We start from the raw sequence: 21898 nt of genomic DNA on the forward strand, positions 1-21898 counted from the left end.
CCGCCACGCGGCAGATCGTGTCCAACTACTTCAGGTACCCAGAGCACACACCACCATTATTGGCACCCCTGCTCCGCTCGTTCCGTTTCGTTTCCACTAGCCGTCCAATAATGTTGCCCCGCCATCGATGTATCGAGCAGCATATTCGGGCCAGTGCAGGACATGCGCATCCCGTACCAGCAGAAGCGCATGTTCGGCTTCGTCACCTTCATGTACGCTGAGATGGTGAAGGCCATCCTGAGCAAGGGCAACCCGCACTTCGTGTGCGACGCGCGCGTGCTCGTCAAGCCCTACAAGGAGAAGGGCAAGGTCCCCGGCAGGTTCAGGTCCGTTCTCCCTTCTTCTTTGTTGCATTGCCCATTGCCTGCCTGCATGCATCGCATTCTCATCCACATCCGCGCTTCTCTTCAGTCACATTGCAATTGCACTACACTGCACGTTGGGCTGCGTTGCTTGTTTGTTTCGATAGCTTCAGTTGCCACATAAAAAAGCTTCTTTTTCGGTTTTATCGTTTTGTCTTGTTGCAGGAAGCTGCAGCACGCGCACCATGGCGGAGCCGAGTTCGCCGGTTGCGCGTCGCCCACCGGATTGCTGGATTCCAGGGACCTCTACGCCCTCCTGCTTCTTTCAGGTGCCCAGGTAAACGTTCTCAGCAGCTAGCTTAAATCTTTCTTGCGTGCTGTTTCTCTTATTGCAAGCAATTCATGTGGGGTGAGCAAAAGAAATCAAAGATTATTTTTTGTTGTTACATCTGTTCGGAATTTCTCCAGGTTTTCTCTTGGGCATGAAGCCATTGGGCTATGATGTGTGAGGTGCACAAAGCAAAAAAAAGGGGAGGGCCCCCCTCCATTCCTCTAATCTGGGAGTAAGTGTCAACAACAGCCCTCCTTGTGCCTGTCTTTCTGATAGTGCTGTAACCATTAATAATAAGCTAGCTGCTGCTCCCTTGACCATGATGCATGTATATGCCAGCATAGATCCTGAATCATGATGGTCATAATCTGTGTGTTGACGGGCTGTTGTGCGCAGGGGACTACTAATATGGCTACATGATGGCCGGCCCCATCAACCGAGCGTAGAGAAGCTTTGACAAAGAAAAAGGAAATACCTTTGGAGAGGTGTAATCTTCTTCAGAGTGGGAGGAGGGGACAGTGAAGACGGCAATAGAGAAGAAATAAGTCCAGGTTGTTTTTTTAGCTCTTAGGCCTATGATAAGTATATGAGGTGTTCACCAGTGAGGTGTTAAAGGTTGTAGAGGATGGACTGAGGGAAGCTAGCTTTGAGATTGGACTTGATGATCGAAAGGTGCACAAGGAGATGGACAAGATCTATACCCTGGTAAGTTTAATTGATTTTACAATACATGGATCTGGCAGTTCTTAAACATCTCTACTCCTATTAATGTATACAATAAGTTGTTTGTTTTGCAATCAACACTGCAGGCAACTATAATCTCGAGAATACCATGGAGTCCTAGGTCAGGTTTATTGAGCTAAACATCTTGTCGAAGCCCTAATGTAGTTACTTTGATAAATGAGTTTTGGTTCCATACTCTACTTAGATGTAGTGGTTATGATATGAGCATTGGGTATCCACCGGCGAGCCTACTTGTGTCTATCTTTTGATGGAAGTTGTTATGATTCTTTTTTTTGTTATCTTTTGATGGAAGTTGTTATGATTCTTTTTATTTTTTGTAATGTTGGTGTATGTTGTATTGACCCTTATCATTCAAAATCTTAAGTGGATTGAAACACCGTGTTGTTAACATCATGCAAGTTTTATATATACCTAATTTAGGTCAAGAAGTCTCATGCTATGATATGTTGTTTGATTTACAATATCGTGTGTATAAATATTTCATGTTTTTCACTTTGTTTGATTTGCGGTACCATATATATAACGATTTTATGTGTTTCCCGTGGCAACGCACGGACATAGACCTAGTAAGTTATTATGAAGTTATTTATTTGTATCCGCTTATACACCTAAAATTACCATATTCACGCGGATAACAATTCGTCAACGTCAGTCAACGGGCCAGTACACCGCTGAGGCAGAAGAGTGGTCAAACTGGGAACTCAAACTTACGCATGTGCCAGACTGCTAGACGACTAGCTAGACGAGCGATAGGTACACAACTACGGATGGAAAGGGTGTTTAAAGTTTGGTGGGCGCCACATTTATTAATTATACAGACAAAAACTAAAGGGTGTTTGTGAGTGAAGTTTTTTCAAAGTTTTAGAAGAATACTGCGCTATTCTAAAAAATTGTAGTATTATATACCAAAATATGTTTGACAAGCCAGCAAAAATCTCTATTTTCAAAACTAAAGTATTACAAATACTGCAGTTCTTTTGAAGTATTCTAAATTTAGGTTTATATCTTATTTTTTTTCTGTAAAACACAGCGCGCGCATCTCTCCCACATTTTTCTCCCGCGTCAACTCCTTCTACGCCTTTTTTTCTCCACGGAAACCAGCCGCAGTTTTCTTTGTAGTTCTTTTTTCACCACGGAAGTTTTATATTATTTTTTTTCACATCTTAATCATCTCAAAAGAAAAAACACAAAATTATGTGTATATATATATATATATATATATATATATATATATATATATATATATATATATAATCTCACTAGAACTACAATATTCATATAAAAAGTAAAAAAGTATGTTCGTTTGACATTGTATAAAAAGTAATTTTTTTTGTAAAATAATAAATGTTTGTACACGGTGATTATGCCGTTGAAAACTTGTATTATTTTTTGGTCGCGGTAACGATCTCAAATGAAATAAAATAAAAATCGAAAAGTTGCAGATCTCGACCATATCTATAACTTTACAACTTTCTAGGTTTAGTTATTTCCTTTAAGGTTGTAAAAACGCTAAAAAAAATAGTGCCTTATTCGAAACTAAGGTGCTATTTATTAGTTCATATAATTGTAAACGTGATGAGTAACACATAACGTTAAATCATATTTGTTTAAGTCCAATCGTAATCAGATGTTACACTGCAAACGAATACCGATCTATTTAAATTTATTACCTCTATTGATCATTACGGTTGCCATTTATATTACCGTTGTGAACCAAACAGCACCGTTGTAATTTGATATCGTTAGAGCTAAATTTGTTGGAAGTGGCATGAAGAGCAAAAAAAAAGGGTCTAAACCAGTGACATCTGTGGCCACTCAACTTTTTTTAATACACTACTTCTATATTTTATATGTCTACATTTTAGAGTAATTGTAGATAACAACCTTCTTACTTTCTAATTTACTTTTTAATTTATTTACTTTTTAATTTATTTTATCTGTGGCCTTTGTTCCATAGATTACAGAATGTAAATTCTATAATATTTTATCTCTTTATAGTAGTACGAACAACAGTACTGTGACATTCGCATGCTATTATTCCGAAATTCCTTGCTTCGCGCAGATCGATTGATTGTTCGATCGTAGGTAATACTAGTACGGTGGAGCAAAAGTGTGTTCGTCTACCGCTGGGGGCGGTGCAGTGGGAGAAACACGCAGGCAGACCGGCCGGCTCTCATCAGCAGCTACTAGCTATAGGTAGCCAACCACCAAGTGGTGTCTCGATCTCGATCGATCAGTGCCCTCTCAAATCAACGTGCCGACCACGACGACGACGACACCCAACACCCGACAACGAGACCTAGCATTTCATCGGCAGCGAGCACGCCCGGCCAGTCAAGCGTGCATGCGCTGGAGTAGTGTCATAGTTCATCTTTTTTTTTAGATAAAGATACACCATATAATTCATGATCAAACTCTGCTGGGATCTACCAGGAAACTACGTACTCACGCTTGGAACGACGACATGAGTATATATGATGGACTTTATTTTTATTTTTAATTCATTCATCTATATCTCTTTCCTCTTCAGGAGCATCTTCCATATCTTGTCCTATTAATTGTGCTCTACACATAAATACATGTATTAGGTACATATTTTATTTTTAATTTTTACACATACATATTTATCATAGTCTCAAATCTATTATCTAATGTATTGAAATGGATAAAGCAGGGGAGAGATATACTCTGTATATAGAGTATCCAGCAAGATCGTCATATCTAAATTTAGATAACCATTTATATGATATTGCTGTGATTGCATAGATGGTGGCTCTGTCCTCTAAAATTTAGGATATATACCTATCTTTAAGGGTTCTTGTTGGAGACGGCTTTGATCATTTATCCTGTACGTAAATTATATTTCTGAATTCTTACCTTTTTTTCTGTGTGTGTGTGTACGTGGGGGTGGGGAGGGGGACAATTGTAGAGTGTAACAATTGTCGAGCATATTTTGTCGTTCTTTAAGCATCTGAATACCCGTTTAATATATATATACCCAAAATATGCTCTAGCTTTCAAGGGATCCCGCTACACGCCGCATGACACGGACATGGACCATATGAACAAGAAAGTGCGTCCAATAATTGATGAGAAGAACATGTACTCTGTACTAGTGCACGCATGTCCCAATAGAGCTCAATGACGACCAAAGACATCGTTGTCCATCGAGACCGATCGATCGATACCAATGTTCCCAGCAACTTTACACAAAAGTCATTACGAGAGATAGCTCATCATATTTATATGCTTGATTGATGACTGCACAACAATGAACTCAAAGCAAAGCGCTTTTTGACTTGTCAAGGAGTTTGTGCATGAGAGAGGTATATAGATTAGCAAGAGATAAGTGGTGAGTAGATGCATATGGATGGACGATGCATGGACAACAGATGAACACTATAGCTAGCCAGCGGCCTTTTACGTATTCCTGCAAACTGCAAAACGTTCACCACCGCGCGAAAAGCTAGCTGCAAAAGTGTAGTTCGTCCCAATCTGTTACGTGAAAATATGTAGATGTTCTTGTCCGTCGTGCATGCTTGGGCAAGTCCAACGTATACTAACATATACTCACTGACTCACTGTTGACGCCTTTCCGGAGCGTCAAACACTCAATAAGAACCGTGGCGGTGCCCTCTGCACAGGGGCGGACGGTCCGCGCGCGGGGCCGGACGGTCCGCGGCCTGGTGCGAGGCGCGGTGGTATTCTCTGCGCAGGGGCGGACTGTCCGCGGCATGGGGGCGCCGGACGGTCCGCGGCCTGGTGCGCAGCTGGGGCTTCTCTGCCTGACGGCCGGACGGTCCGCACCCTGGGGGCCGGACGGTCCGCGCGTACGCAGAGGCGGCGGAAGTCGCCGGCGACGCCTGGATCTCGCTCCCGGGAGGGACCCCGTCGGGGAGGAGAGATCCTAGGTGGTGTCTAGGCTCGGGCCGGCCGACCTAGACTCCTCCAATCGGCGTAGAGTCGAAGAGAGCCGAGGAATTTGGGGATTGAGAGGCTAAACCTAAACTAAACTAGAACTACTCCTAGGATAAAATGCGAATAGAAGTTGTATTGATTCGATTGTTGATGATTACAAATCGGCCGTAGACCTCTCTATTTATAGAGGAGGGGGCTGGACCCTTTACACAACTGATTCCGAGCTAATCCCGCGAATATAGCTAACAACCGTAGCACAAAACTCGGAACCCTAATCTGTTCTGCGCACGCGCGGACCGTCCGGCCCACAGACGCGGACCGTCCGAACCGTCCGCTTGCTCATTTCTGGTTCAAACATATGCCCCCTGCCTTTTGGTGGAGCTGGGCGAACCAAAAGCAACTAACTCGATGTGATCACATCGGTTCTCTTAGGCATCTTGCCACATACTAGGATGGTACTGTTTGAGGAAACGCCCATTCAAAGCCTTTGGTAAATCCTTGCCTTGTAATGTTTGTAGCAAATAGGCGTTACCAGACATTACCTGTTTTACTTTATAAGGACCCTCCCAGCTTGGCGACCATTTCCCAAACTTCCGGTCTTTATTCCTTAGAGGCAAGATGGTCTTCCACACCAGATCCCCTACTTGAAATGACTTTGCTTTGACCTTTTTATTGTAGGCCCTGGCTACCATAATCTTGTCCTTTTCTATTGCTCCCAAAGCTATCACCCTCTTGTCGGTCACCTCATCAATATTATCCATCATTGAATTATAATAATCAGTGATAGTTAGATCATTTTGTCTGGCGAACCTGACAGCATTCAAACTTATTTCCATAGGCAATACTGCTTCCTGCCCATAGACAAGCTCAAAAGGAGATACTTTAGTAGCACTATGTTTAGATATTCTATGAGCCCATAAAGCTTCGGACAAAATCTTATGCCAGTGTTTAGGATTATCAGATATTTTCTTTTTATCAAATTAATCAATGTCCTATTGCTAGACTCGGCCTGACCATTGGCCTGAGCATAATATGGAGATGAATTAAGCAGCTTAATTCTGTATAATTCAGCAAATTCACGTACCTCCTTTGACATAAAAGAAGTACCTTGATCTGTAGTTAAGGTCTGGGGAATGCCGAATCTATGAATGATATGCTCAGTTATAAACTCAATTACCTCCTTGTGTGTCATGTTCTTTAGAGCAACGACTTCAGTCCATTTGGTGAAGTAGTCAGTGGCAACTAACACAAACCGATGCCCCTTTGATGACGAAGGATGAATTTCTCCAATAAAGTCTAATCCCCATCCTCTGAACGGCCAGGGCTTGATAATAGGATGTAATTCGGCTGCGGGGACCAACTGTAGGTCGCCGAATTTTTGACACACTTGGCAACCCTTGTAGTACTTGAAACAATCAGCTATCATACTAGGCCAATAAAAACCAGACCTTCGCAACAACCACTTCATCTTTGGAGCTGATTGATGAGTACCACAAATTCCCTCATGTACTTCGGCCATGGCTAATATAGCATCATCTGGGCCCAAGCACTTAAGCAGGATGTCATTGACCGTTCGGCGGTAAAGTTCATCACTCATCAAAATATACTTGAAAGCTGTTCGCCGAATGTTCTTATCTGTCCTGATATTGGGATTTCGTAAATAATTAAGTATGAGTGTCCTCCAATCACTTGCATCGGCTTCATTGTCAGCAGAATTGATGGAAAGAACATTTCTGGTAACCCCGGACGGTCCGGCGTCATCACGCGGACAGTCCGCGACCTGGGAATTTGGCTTTGCACTAGTTATCAGATTTTCAGTTTTGTGAAACTTCCCTCTCTTTATCCGATAACCTGATGCATCTTGTGCCAAATCATTAGCTCTATGATTCTCAACTCTAGAGATATACCGAATACTGAATTCGTCAAATGAATGGATTATGCTCCAACATTTCTCAAGGTAACTATTTAGAGTACCATCAAAACATTGATATTCTTCTAACACTTGTTGGACAACCAGCTGAGAATCACCAAATACCTTCACATGTTTTACTCCCATACCATTTAAGAGTTCTAAGCCGAATAGGAGGGCCTCATATTCAGCTTGATTATTAGTGCAATAAGTTTTCAATCGGCTAGAGAAGTCAAAGGAGACATTACTTGGTGAAACAAGTACAATGCCAATTCCTTGCCCTTCATTGCAAACCGATCCATCAAAATATAAAGTCCAAGGAGTAATAGTGAGGTATGACATGTCTAGTTCATGAATATCACTAACCCGATGTTCCACAATGAAATCCGCTATGACTTGGCCTTTCATAGATTTCAATGGTTCATAGGCCAAGTCATATTCTATGAGTGCATAAGCCCACTTACCAATTCTACCACTCATAATTGGGTTATGCAACATGTATTTGATCACATCGGCTTGACCAGAAACAGTGCAATGACTAGACAGTAAATAACATCTACATTTGGTGCATGCAAAAAACAAGCATAAACATAACTTTTCAATAAAAGTGTACCTTGTTTCAGCATCCACCAACCTTCGGCTTAGATATGTTACCACATGCTCCTTCCCCTCAGTTTCTTGTGTCAGAACAGCCCCTATGACCTTATCCTCAGCTGCAATGTATAATCGGAAGGGTACCCCTGCTCGTGGTGCTTTTAATACGGGAGCCGAAGATAAGTATTTTTTGATGAGATCAAATGCTTCTTGCTGTTCTGCCCCACAAGCGAATTCGGCATCATTCTTAAGCTGAAGAATAGGGGTGAACGCATCAATCTTCCCGGCTAGGTTAGAAATAAACCTTCATAAATAATTCACCTTGCCGAGAAACCTCTGTACCTCGACCTTACAGGTCGGAGGTCCCACATTCCGAATAGACTTGATTCGATCAGGGTCTATCTCTATACCATGTTCATGTATGACAAATCCTAAAAACTTACCAGCCGACACTCCAAAAGCACATTTACGTGGGTTCATTTTCAAACCATACTGACGCATTTTATCAAAGGCTTTGCGCAAATCAGCTATATGAGAACTAAACTCAGCCAATTTGACTACAATATCATCAATGTAAACTTCCACAGTGTTTCCTAACAATTCATGGAAGATCAAATTCATAGCCCTCTGATAAGTAGCACCAGCATTTTTTAGACCAAATGTCATGACAACCCACTCAAATAAACCAATGAAGCCTGGACATATAAAGGCCGTTTTAGACGCATCTTCTTCGGCCATGAAAATCTGATTATATCCGGCATTACCATCAAGGAAGCTAATAATTCTATTTCCTGATGCATTATTGATTAATGTGTCGGCTATGGGCATGGGATATTCGTCTTTAGGAGTTGCTCTATTTGAATTGCGAAAATCAATGCATACTCTAAGTTTACCTGACTCCTCCACCGGCACAATATTGGAGACCCACTCTGCGTGTCTGCAAGGTCTGATAAAATCAGCTTCTAGCAGCCGGTGGATTTCGTCTTTGATGCGTGGGAGAAGATCTGGACGAAACGTTCTAGCTCTTTGCTTGAAAGGTCTGAAACCAGATTTAATAGGCAGCCGATGCTCTACGATCTCTCGGCTTAATCCAGGCATCTCAGTATAATTCCAAGCAAAGCAATCTGAATATTCCTTCAATAGACCGATCATCTCATCTCTAGGATCGGTCTCCAGGGTCTTGTTTACAAAAGTCGGCCTTGGAGTTTTACCATCTCCTATGTCAATCTCCTCCAAAGGATCGGTCGATGTAAACCCCTGTCCTAGTTTATCAAGATCTCTGAATTCCTCTATCATGTTCCCCACAGGGGAATTAGAAGATCTTTGTGTGACGGCGGACTTTTCGGTCTCAGGGACCGGATCATCCGTAATACTGTCTTTTTGCTGCGATAGATGTTCGGTCTTAAAGTCCGAACCCTTTTGTGAAAGACCAGACCATCCGGCCTTGGCGGCCGAACTGTCCGTGACTAGAAACTCATGAATTTTGTGTGTATTCATCATTTAAACTTTATTTAGGATTTAGCCGATTCTCCATCGGCTCTAGCATTACAGGAATGAAGCCTTTCTTATCTATACTTATGAATTGATAATCAGAAAAGTCTACTCCTGTGAGACATGTAGCAGTCTCATAAGTCCAGAGTACAGGGGCATCGGCCACAGCGATGCAGGCCGATACATCAGCATGTACTTGTTCTATGTCATCGCCTACCCATTGTATCAGCATTTGATGTAATGTAAAAGGTATACATTGATTGGCGTGAATCCAATCTCTGCCTAGGATTAAACTGTAATTTCCTTCTACATCAGCGACGAAGAATGCAGCAGCAAGGGTCTTAGTCCCGATGGTTAATTCAACGGACGTGACTCCCCTGGCTTTGATCTAACTATCAGTTTCAACACCGCTGAGGGTCATGTTGGTCTTGACAAGTTCGTCATCTTGTTTACCTAATTTTCTGTATAATGAATAAGGCATTAGATTTACAGCCGCCCCTCCATCTACCAACATCTTAGCAATCGGTATCCCATCAATGTGGCCGCGCACGAAGAGCGGCTTTAAATGATTTACCGATTCTTTTGGTTTAGTAACGGCGGCTTCTTTAGGACCAAAATCAAACTGGGCAACAACAGGTTCATCGTCGCCGATAATAGTACAATCGGCAGAAAATGTAATAATATTTACATCCATACCTGGGCGTTCTGGAGAAGCCTCGTAGTCGACCAGGTCTTCTCCCAGCAAGTCGTCCTCTTCCATTGATGTTGTCGTGTCGTTGGAGGCCTCCTGGTGAACGGCGGACGGTCCGCACGCGGGGGCCGGACGGTCCGCGCCTGGTGCAGGTTGTCCAGAGGCTTCCTGGTGAACGGCGGACGGTCCGTGCGCGGGGGCCGGACGGTCCGCGCCTGGTGTAGGTTGACTTTCTATTTCTGTGGCCGTTTGTTTTTTCTCAACGGCCTTCGGTCTCCATTTCTTTTGCGGTGGCGGGTATAGTGGATGTGTGTCATTAAATGTCTTTTCCGCCTCCTTCTCCTGGCTCTCCTTTGCTCTTAGGCGCTGTAATTTTCTCTTTTGGGATCGTGTCAATCCTGCTGGGCACCATCGAGGCATGGAGTATTTTGGATCGGCTGTTTTGATGGTAGCCGTATCCTTTTCGGTTGTGTTGGCCGATTCGCCGAAAATCATCGGCCCTTTATTGTCTCCCTGTATGACAACATCTGCGGTGCCTATTTTGATGATGTCCTTTTTTGTTGTTCTTTGAGTTGCTACAGGCATATGCCCCCCTGCCGGATTGGTCGGCCTAGGAGGCCGAGTAGTCCGGCAATCTTGTTGGGCCTGTGCCTGGTGACCTGATTCAGCAGCGCTCAATCGGTCGTGCACTGGCGGCGCCAACCTATCAAAAACGGACGTTTGGGGTGCCCTCCAGGCGGGGTACTGTGGCATCCCAAATGGATATGGTGGCATGCCCCACATTTGATTTGGGACATATGGTGGAGGTAAGTATGTGTATGGATATGGCATAGATGGATAAGGAGGTGGAGGGGTCCATGTCGGCATGTTAGGTCTCAATTGTACAATAGGACCCTTCATTTCTTCCGATTGGTGAGGTGGTCCAATCGGCCTGACCTGACGTTACTCATGAATGGGTGAGCGAGGTCGCTTCGGTGGCCGGTCACTGGGGCCGGCCTTCTTTTTCACATATTTAGACAACAATTGATCGAAAGTTGGGCCAGGCTTGATCAGCCGACCAGCTGCTTTAAATGTATTTGTTTTCCACGTACCTATCTCTGGTCGTCGCGGTTTGAAGGTACGTGGTCGCTGCGATTCCTGAGCATGGCCGGACCGTCCGCCAGAGTCCTCCGGACCGTCCGGAGAAGCGTCGGACCGTCCGCGTCAGGACGGCGGACTGTCCGTGATGCGCAGCACGGGTTCCCGCAACTGTCTCCCTGTCGGCGCTTGCCCCCCCAGTGCTAGAGGCTGTGATGGTCACCTTCAGGGTCTCCCCTCCATCGGGAGTCTTCTCGGCCACCACTTTCCTGCAAGAAGCTTTACAATCCCTATCAGCCCTTTTAGCATTGCCGATGATTGTTTCCTTGCCTTTGCCTTTATCAGCTGTATTTGGCCGAATCAGGACTTTCTTGCCCTCGAAGTCAATCATGTTCATCGGAAAGGGCTCAGTATCCACCTGCATTTCCTGAAATTTCAATCGTCCTTCGTTAATGGCCGATTGAATTTGTCGCCGAAATACATTACAATCATTAGTGGCATGAGAAAGTGAGTTATGCCACTTGCAGTACGCACGACGTTTTAGCTCGTCGGCGGATGGAACAGTGTGATTTATTTTAATATTACCATTTTTGAGTAATTCGTCAAATATTCTATCACACTTACCAACATTAAACGTAAACTTAACCTCCTCTTGCCGTTTCTTTTGAACCGGCTGTAAGGAGGCACAAGCCGAAGATTTGGCCTGTTTTGGCCAAACCATTTCAGCAGCGTACACTTCTGCTAATTCGTCATGTGAGCTACTTTGGTTGCATTCTACTATATGTACGTTGTGACGCATTGTTTTAGCAGTTTCTTTGCTCCGGCTTTCGCAAGCCAAAGCTCTATGGTGTAACTGTGCTAGTGTAAAAAATTGGATGCCTTCTAATCTTTCTTTTAAATAATATCGTAGACCATTAAAGGCTAATCCTACTAGCTGTTTTTCTGCTAAATGAATTTGAAAGCATCGGTTTCTTGTATCTCGGAATCTCCGGATGTAATCATTAACCGATTCATCTTTTGTCTGTCGCAATGATACTAAATCTACCAAATCCAACTCATAGTCACCGGAGAAAAAATGATCATGAAATTTTTGTTCTAGATCCCCCCATGATGAAATGGAATTAGGAGGTAAAGTGGCATACCATGCGAACGCAGTTCCTGTTAGAGATAATGAGAATAAACGCACGCGAAATGCCTCTGTGTTGGCCAACTCTCCTAATTGTGCTAAAAATTGGCCTATGTGTTCACGTGTGTTCTTTCCTTGATCACCCGAAAATTTTGTGAATTCGGGTATCCTGGTTCCCTGTGGGTATGGGTGGTGATCAAATCGGCTGTCATAAGGTTTCCGATATGATTGCCCCGGCTATTTCTTCCCTTACTATATCAATGGCAGTCGGTGCGAGACCACCGGCTCTCTGGTCAAACATAGGTGGGGTTGGCTGGATATTAGCATGTTGTTTTTCCCCCCATTAGTTTGAGTTACGTGGTGCATTTTTATTTGTCCTATATGGGTCATAGGTTTGATCGTTTCTTTCCGGCCTCCTGGGTGGGGCCGGAAAGCTTTCCTGGGCTTTGGATCTTGAATTAATGGGTTGATGCATTGTATAGTGTGATGGGAAGTGCTGCTGGGACGGGTGAGGATTCCGGTAACAATCCTCCTCAAAAAGGTCATGTGCGGACTGTCCGGACATTGGCCCGGACCGTCCGTGATTATGTGCGGACCGTCCGTTGTTGTATGCGGACGGTCCGACTGGGTAGTTTAGATTCTGTGTCGTGTGTGGTGGCTCGGGCGCATATCTAGGTAACTCATTAAAAATAGGCCCGACTGTTGCTGGCCCGGACGGTCCGCGCTCACGTGCGGACGGTCCGGGCATGTGCAGATCGGCTGATTTACTGCCGATTTGCGGTTGCTCAGGGTATGTGTCCATCGGCATCCCATACAGGGGTTGTGACTGGTCGTGACAACCTGTAGCCGATGTATTACGCGTGTTACCCCCTAACTCAACCTCGTGCGAAGGAAAATTTGCGATATTAGATTTATCAAATGCACGTACTAGCCTCTTAAAATCGCTTTGCATACCCCCTATGATGTTCTGCATTTGCTCACGTTGCTCTTCTACATAATTTCTAAGAGATTGTAGCTCGTTGGTATTACTTACATTGGGGATATTTGGTGTGGGTTGGAGCGAAGCCGGATCCGTCGCCCGATGTCGGACGACCTTGTTGTTCCTGTCCACTTTGAAGTCGGCCAAGAATTTTGCTTTTGCCTCCTGGATCATACGCTCCTTGTGCTCCTCGAATTGGAGCTGTTCGTAAGCCGGCAAGGTCTCCCAAGTCGGCTCTATGATGTTGCTTAGGGAAATATCAGAGCTATCTCTTGTACCGGCCATTGAGGGCCGATTTGATGCGTCTATATTTGTCTTCCCCAGCGGAGTCGCCAAAAGTATGTTGACGCCTTTCCGGAGCGTCAAACACTCAAGAAGAACCGTGGTGGTGCCCTCTGCACAGGGGCGGACGGTCCGCGCGCGGGGCCGGACGGTCCGCGGCCTGGTGCGAGGCGCGGTGGTATTCTCTGCGCAGGGGCGAACTGTCCGCGGCCTGGTGCGCAGCTGGGGCTTCTCTGCCTGACGGCCGGACGGTCCGCACCCTGGGGGCCGGACGGTCCGCGCGTACGCAGAGGCGGCGGAAGTCGTCGGCGGCGCCTGGATCTCGCTCCCGGGAGGGACCCCGTCGGGGAGGAGAGATCCTAGGTGGTGTCTAGACTCGGGCCGGCCGACCTAGACTCCTCCAATCGGTGTAGAGTCGAAGAGAGGCGAGGAATTTGGGGATTGAGAGGCTAAACCTAAACTAAACTAGAACTACTCTTAGGATAAAATGCGAATAGAAGTTGTATTGATTCGATTGTTGATGATTACAAATCGGCCGTAGACCTCTCTATTTATAGAGGAGGGGGGCTGGACCCTTTACACAACTGATTCCGAGCTAATCCCGCGAATATAGCTAACAACCGTAGCACAAAACTCGGAACCCTAATCTGTTCTGCGCACGCGCGGACCGTCCGGACCGCGGACCGTCCGGCCTCAGGGCCGGACCGTCCGCTTGCTCATTTCTGGTTCAAACACTCACTCCGTTCTTTTTCATTTGTCGTGGTTCAGCTTAAAAATGAATCAGTGAACGACAAATAATATTAAGAACGGAGCTAGTATATAACAGAAGATTTCAATAGGATCCGTCAACTAGCTATAGCTAGTACAATCTTTTTATCTGTTTATTGAAAGAGCACGGAAGCTTATGCAATGTGAATGAATGCGCATCTTAAGAAATATATCTAGCGATCTGTAGACAGATCGACACTAGCTACAACTTCTATCTCCCCAGTCCACGTACACACTACACAGCTCTCGCTATCGCTCTATTGGATATTGATGCATCCAGATGAGATATTGTATACAAAGAGGCAACACGCATGCATGCCATGCAATGCCATGCCATCAGCCTTTTCTACTCAGTATAGTATAGGTTACTAGATGATCTGCTAGCTAGTTCTTCGTCATGGTCTAAGAAAACTGCCGCGGCTAAAGTCATGAGGGTTAGGTACGGTGTGGGAAGGTGCGGACAAGTTTGCAAAGAGATGGTTTAGAACTTTGCTGTTGAAACGTAGTGGTGTAAATTTGCTTTTCAGGGAGAGTAGACGATAGATGCTGCAGATCAAATAATGGTCAAAAAGGTCGGGGCAACTTGCGTTTGGCATCCATGCATGCATCACTAGTACACAGAAGCTCTATAGTGGCGGTTCTAAACATATTTACACTGGCGTTTTTCAGTACCGCCAGTGCTAGGGGTCAGTGGAAATCAGCATTTCCACTGGCGGTTATTTTGGAACCGCCAGTGAAAAGTTCATTTTCACTGGCGGTTTTCTTAACGAACCGCCAGTGAAAAGTGCATTTCCACTGGCGGCTGAATAAAGAAAACCGCCAGTGGAAATGCATTTTCACTGGCGGTTTTCTTAACGAACCGCCAGTGGAAATGCACTTTTCACTGGCGGTTTTCTTTATAAAACCGCCAGTGGAAGTTTTCCCGCCTTTTTTCAAAATTTCAAACAATACTGAATTATATATATATTTATTTACACACACACAAACATATATATATATATATCTATATTGATATTGAAAGCAACATGAAATTAAATTCTATCATACATTTATATACATCAAAGTATTCTGTTTACAACCATATATGCTTCATGCATTCTATACATCATAAGTTTTCACCTAAGCTCTAATAACTATCTCGGCTAAGAGATAATCTACTAATTTCTGTTAGTATTCTGAACTCTGGCAAAGCTAATGTCCCGGAAGCATCGTGATATTTTCCTTCTGCGGGAATGACCTCTTTCAATATGAATGTGCAGAGGTCCTCGACTATGCCATACAATGCAGCTTCGGTCAAGTTCTCCGGGTTTCCTCGTTGAAATTGCTGTAAAGGAATTTTATAAACATTATCTATTTATACTCAATAATAACACATTTGCATCTTTAATGACATAAATACATACTTAACTATTACTAATAATACCTTGTCAGGGTTCGTGATGTATCGTCCGTTCACTCTCATGAACTCGCACGCATAGAATCCACATAGGACCGATCCTTGTGGTTGCTTGTGGCACTACATAACGGGAGATTGGTTATTTAGTTGCAACATTGTGTATGATATGTATTCATAAAATCACATACTTACCGGCCAGTGATGATGGATGTCTAGTGGCACGAGTTTTTTCGACAGGTCGTACTTTCCACCTTTCATCTTATAGAATCTATAAGCACTGTGATCTCAAATAGAATCACCATGTTATTCTCAAATTTTAATCGATAAAAGTATGCATGCATAGAAAAGGCTTACAGCTCTAAGATGCTGAGGAATGTTGCATATGTCGAAGGGTCGAAGTTCAAGGAGTCGAGCACCAGCACCTTTCCAACCTTAGGATAAATGAGGAAGCATATCCAGTGGTCCCTGTACGAATCAAATTTGTGATGCATGTGTATTGAAATTATTAATTTTATTTATGCAAAATCACACTTACTTAAAGTTGTACGGGGCCATTATGGCTTCCCTGTCTTGAAATTGAAGCATTGCATGTCCTATGTATGTGGCGTATCGAGCTTCAAAATCCTTCTTCATTTCCTTTATACGCTTCTCAACTTCTTCGTCCGTCTTTCCCCTTATTTCATCGTTGTCTTTCCCGATTCTAAAAGTGTGGCTTTCCTCGGATATAAGTATTGGGTTGAGATACCCAACCCTTTTACTGGCACTAGCATTGGGCTTGGTACCGTAAAGAATCTCCTGCTGATCATGTTGCATTCTGCAAGTCACACGTGCATGTCAGATATTGAAATTTTATACAGCTCACTAATAATAACACACATATGTGGAAGTATGAGCGACACTTACAATGCAAACATCGTTACAAGTTGCACGTCGAGTCTCTGAAGGTTCATCATTAACCACATGTCCTCGAATGTAACAACGGCCTTTTGGTTCGAACCAATAAAAGCATGGTCTGGTATATGCACACTGATTGTGTCGATGCCAACCGATGATGCCCGCATGTACCAGTCATGCAACCTTTTAACACCAGCCGGGACCTTTCTTAGTTTGTCAAGAGGTAGCAGAGGTCTTCCCGGCACATATTTTTTAGGCACGTTTTTGTAATCTGCCTTAGTTGGCTTCTTTATCTTTGCGGCCGTTGCCTCAGCCTTTTTTGCAGACTCCTCGTGCTCGGCCAAATCAACAGTTTGTGACGTGAGGCTCCGTCCAATCCCTTTCAAAAACCTAACTGTGCCAGCAGTAGTAGCTTTACTCTTCTTTTTCTGATACGGGGACACCAATTTTGGTATAGGAAGTTTAGATTTCTTTGATGGCCGTGGATCGTTTGATGGCTGTGGAGAAGGTGGATCCCTTGATGGTGGCGTAGACAGTGGGTCACCAAGAGGATGGGGAGGAGAAGGTGGTGGAGCCCTGAATGGTGATGCTTGTGGCGGAGACGGTGGGTCAGAAAAAGGATGAGGAGCAGCATGTGAAGTTTGAAGAGGTGAGGATGGATGTACAATAGGAACAGCAATTTGAGAAGGCGGAGACGGTTGGGCCTGCGACGCCTGCGACGAATTCGACAAATCAAGCAATTCGACATCCCTTCGAGGCCAAAGGATAAAATTCTTAATAGCTTGTCCAAGTTTCTCGATATCTTCGGGCCCAGGGATGTCTAGCATGTCGTCCTCGTATCCTTGGACGACCGTCGTCACTTCTACTTTGCAATAATCATCTGGAATATCGTTTCCATGGTACTTGCGTCCTGGGATCGCAAGGCCTGTGGCTACCATCTTTGTACGTTTATTGTTAATACCATATCTTATAACCAGTGTGCACGCCACAGGCCTTGTGATGTCATCAACTGGATAACGGTCCTTATTTCCCGTTGAAGCAACAGAGCTTGGTAATGTCGTACAATCTGTGGAAGCCGGCGGTTGAGCTGCTGGAATTATTTGTAGCTGTGGAGTGGTCATCTGTTGAACAGACATCGCACTCGCCAACTGTTGCATCAATTCTGGAGGAGGATTCGATAGCATTTGAGACATCATGGCTTTGAACTCTTTCTTGGCCTCCAACTTAAAATAATCTGCCATCTCTTGCTTGTATCGATCACGTTTCCTGTACAGACCTTCCCACTGTTGTCTGAATCCTTCCTTCCATCCTTCCTTAGACGAGATTCCTCGTACACGGCCAGGATGCTCAGGGTTACCGAGACCAGCCGTTAGGATGTCTCTTTCCCTTTGTGGCTTAAAAGTTCCTTCGCTCTGCTTAGCTGCCATTGTATATATGTTTTTTGCCGCTTCTTCGACAATGGGATCATCAAAAGATACACCGGTCTCGGTTTCCCTTGGTTTTCTAGCACGGAGCCAATTTGCCGCCCTTTCACCAAGTTGCTCGGACAGCGTCGGCAACCCTGCGGCCTTCTTCTCGGCGTCTTCTTGTCTCCATTTAGGAACCTGACGCTTGTAACCACCTGTGCCTAGGTGGTGGCGGTACTTGTTCTTCTTTGATAGTTCAGAATTTGCCTCACTTATAGATATGAAATCAGGGCTGCTCCTCTGCTCTAAAAATACTGCCCACTGACCTGCTGAGATTTTATATTTTTTGGTCGGGTCCAGACCTTTCTTTGCAAACTTTGTGTTCATCTCAGACCTCCAGTTTCGGAAATTTATCGCAAGCTGCTTCATCGTGTATTCCTTCACGAGTTCTTCTGAACCCCGAGGCAGAACGAACCTCATTAATAGCTTATTCCATATTTGATTCTTGACATCATCTGACACATCTCTCCACTGTCGTATTGTTATGTCAAGATTATCTCTAACTAAAAACCCAAGTGCATTCCGGAACTTAGGTAGTGCCTCTTCTGGAGCAAGGGGATGACCTTTCGGGCTCACGTCTGAGATTTTGTATGTTTTGTCGGGAAACTTGTTCAGCCCCCTGTCACCTCTTTTTCGATCGCTCTGCTTCCTTTTCCTTGACGTCTCGGTTGTTGTCTTGGTCTGTTCCGGTGCGTCTTGGGTCGGCTCCGGTACGTCTTCGTTTCGTGCCACGGCTTCTTCGAGTATCGCACGAAATTCAGACATGACCTCCTATTCATGTAATAAAATGCACAAGAGATCATGCATGTGAAATCAGTAGGGTACACATACGAAGCTAAAGATGCGTACTTTTACCTCAGCTTCTCGTGGATCATAAGTAGGGTCACGTTGCAACTCACGGAGAGCGGCCCTATCTATGCTAGTGGTAGGAAAAGGGTCGCTAGGCGATTCATATCCTTCACTGCTGGATTTTTCTTTAGCAACACTCTTGTCCATGTGCTCGGGCACTAAATCTTGGTCCTTGATCGGAGAACTCATTGAGCTATATATATACAAATACATAAGCAATAATTAAATACATATTAACACATATTAACGTAAGCATATTAACCCGAACCCTTAACCCTAAACTCTAACCCTAACTATAACCCTTAACCCTAACTATAACCCTTAACCCTAACCCAAAACCCTTAACCCTAACCCTAACCCAAAACCCGAACCCTTAACCCGAACCCTAACCCTAACCCAAAACCCGAACCCTTAACCCAAAACCCGAACCCTTAACCCTAACCCTAACCCTAACCCTAACCCTTAACCCAAAACCCGAACCCTTAACCCTAAAGAGGGAGAGAGTCGCATAGGACGTATCGTATAGGACGTATCGTATAGTCGTATAGTATCGTGTAGGACGGGGAGAGAGTCGCATAGGACGTATAAAGAGGGAGAGAGGGAGAATCGTATGGATATTATCGAGTTACGTATAGAGAAGGAGAGAGGGAGAGTCGTATAGGACGAGGAGAGGGAGAGAGGGAGAGTCGCATAGGACGTATAGAGAGGGAGAGAGGGAGAGTCGTACGGAAATTATCGAGTTCAGATCGAATTCGGATCGGATCGGATATGTATATTATCGAGTTGTGACGGATAAAATTACAATGTATATATTGAACATACATTTGAACACATATGAACACACATATATATATTGAACACATACATTTGAACACATATGAACACACATATATATTGAACACATACATTTGAACACATATGAACACATATATATATTGAACACATATGAACACACATATGTCTCCCTCCTCTCTCTCCTCTCCCTCCTCTAACTATCTCTCTCCTCTCCCTCCTCTCCCTCCCTCTATCTATCTCCTCTCCCTCTATCTCTCTCCCTCTCTCTATCTCTCTCCTCTCCCTCCTCTCTCTCTCTCACCCTCCTCTCCCTCCCTCTATCTCTCTCCCTCTCTCTATCTCTCTCCTCTCCCTCCTCTCTCTCTCTCACCCTCCTCTCCCTCCCTCTATCTCTCTCCTCTCCCTCTATCTCTCTCCCTCTCTCTATCTCTCTCCTCTCCCTCCTCTCTCTCTCTCACCCTCCTCTCCCTCCCTCTATCTCTCTCCCTCTCCCTCCTCTCTCTTCCCTCTCCCTCTCCTTCCTCTCTCTTCCTCCCTCTCGGCGGCGGCGGCGCGCCCCTCCTCTCTCTCACTCTATGCAGAGACGGCGGCGGCGCCCGCGTGCGCGCGGCGGCGGCGTGCGCCCGTGCGCGCGGCGGCGGCGGCGGCGCGCGCCCTCCTCTCTCTTCCCTCTCACTCCTAGACCGAGCCCGAGCGAACGAAGAAAGGGAGAGAGAGAGAGAGAAGAACTCACCTACGGCGCGGGGACGACGGCGTGGACGACGGCGTGGACGACGGCGGCGCACGGAGGAAGATCGCCGGGGCGAAAATTCGGCAGCCTGACGGCGGGAAGATGGAAAGACAGGGCGCCAGAGACTTAGCGAATTTTTCGGCCCCGCGCGCGCTCCTTTATATAGGAGATATTTCTACTGGCGGTTGACAATGAAAACCGCCAGTAGAAATCATTTCTACTGGCGGTTGTCATAGAGAACCGCCAGTAGAAATACCATCCACAGACTGTGGAGGCCATTTCTACTGGCGGTTCTCTATGACAACCGCCAGTAGAAATCATTTCTACTGGCGGTTTTCATTGTCAACCGCCAGTAGAAATGATTTCTACTGGCGGTTTTCATTGTCAACCGCCAGTAGAAATGTTTTTAGTATATTATTTTTTATTGTATATTCATACATTAAGTATATAAATTTTTGTACATATTAAATATATAAATATATATATTTAGTATACATAATATATATATTTATATATTACTTCTCTCTCTCTCCCCTCTCTCTCCTCTCTCTCCTCTCTCTTCCCTCTCCCTCCTCTCTCTTCCCTCTCTCTCCCCTCTCCCTCTCTCTCTCCTCTCTCTCCTCTCCCTAGCTCCTCTCTCTCCTCTATCCTCTCTCTATCCTCTCTCTCTCCTCTCTCTATCCTCTCTCTCTCCTCTCTATCCTCTCTCTCTCTATCCTCTCTATCCTCTCTCTCTCCTCTCTCTCTCCTCTCTCTCTCCTCTCTCTCTCCTCTCTCTCCTCTCTCTCTCTCCTCTCTCTCTCCTCTCTCTCTCTCTCTCTCTCTATCCTCTCTCTCTCCTCTCTATCCTCTCTCTCTCCTCTCTATCCTCTCTCTCTCCTCTCTATCCTCTCTCTCTCTATCCTCTCTATCCTCTCTCTCTCCTCTCTCTCTCCTCTCTCTCTCCTCTCTCTCCTCTCTCTCTCTCCTCTCTCTCTCCTCTCTCTCTCTCTCTCTCTCTCTATCCTCTCTCTCTCCTCTCTATCCTCTCTCTCTCCTCTCTCTCTCCTCTCTCTCTCCTCTCTCTCTCCTCTCTCTCCTCTCTCTCTATCCTCTCTCTCTCCTCTCTCTCTCTATCCTCTCTCTCTCCTCTCTAGAAAGTCGTGTAAAATTACATGCTTCGGTTTGTCGCTAACAATAATCAATTACATGACATGTCCTAACAATAATCAATTACATGACAACTATATAATCTAGGGAGCTATTGTTCTGCCTTGTCCATCGTGGCGTACCCAGGGCATCGAATTGCGTGGGATGCTTCGCTCAACGTTCCTTATCTTGGTTGGATGGTCTATGAAAAGAGACATGTCATTGAACTGGTTAAAATCCTCTAAATCAGATACACCATCAACTCCTATAGCTTGTTGTTTTCCAGGAAAAACTACATGCTTCGGTTTGTCGGTGCTTTTCTTCTCATTGTTAGAAATGATATGTTCAGCATAGAAGACCTGTGCAGCACGATTAGCAAGGATCCATGGGTCATCTTTGTAACCTACCTTACTTAGATCAAGAACTCT

The 21898-nt window shown here is 44.9% G+C and overlaps 1 long non-coding RNA gene across 1 annotated transcript; it reads left to right on the forward strand.

Annotated features, from left to right (window-relative positions):
* The first annotated feature begins 779 nt into the window (after nucleotides 1–779).
* LOC103640853 (uncharacterized) lies at nucleotides 780–1100 on the forward strand. Its single transcript, XR_002265534.1, has 2 exons — nucleotides 780–865; nucleotides 1030–1100. It is a non-coding gene; the product is annotated as an uncharacterized lncRNA (long non-coding RNA).
* The last annotated feature ends 20798 nt before the right edge of the window (nucleotides 1101–21898 follow it).

This window comes from Zea mays, chromosome 10 (genome assembly GCF_902167145.1).
Source record: "Zea mays cultivar B73 chromosome 10, Zm-B73-REFERENCE-NAM-5.0, whole genome shotgun sequence".
Taxonomy (NCBI): domain Eukaryota; kingdom Viridiplantae; phylum Streptophyta; class Magnoliopsida; order Poales; family Poaceae; genus Zea; species Zea mays.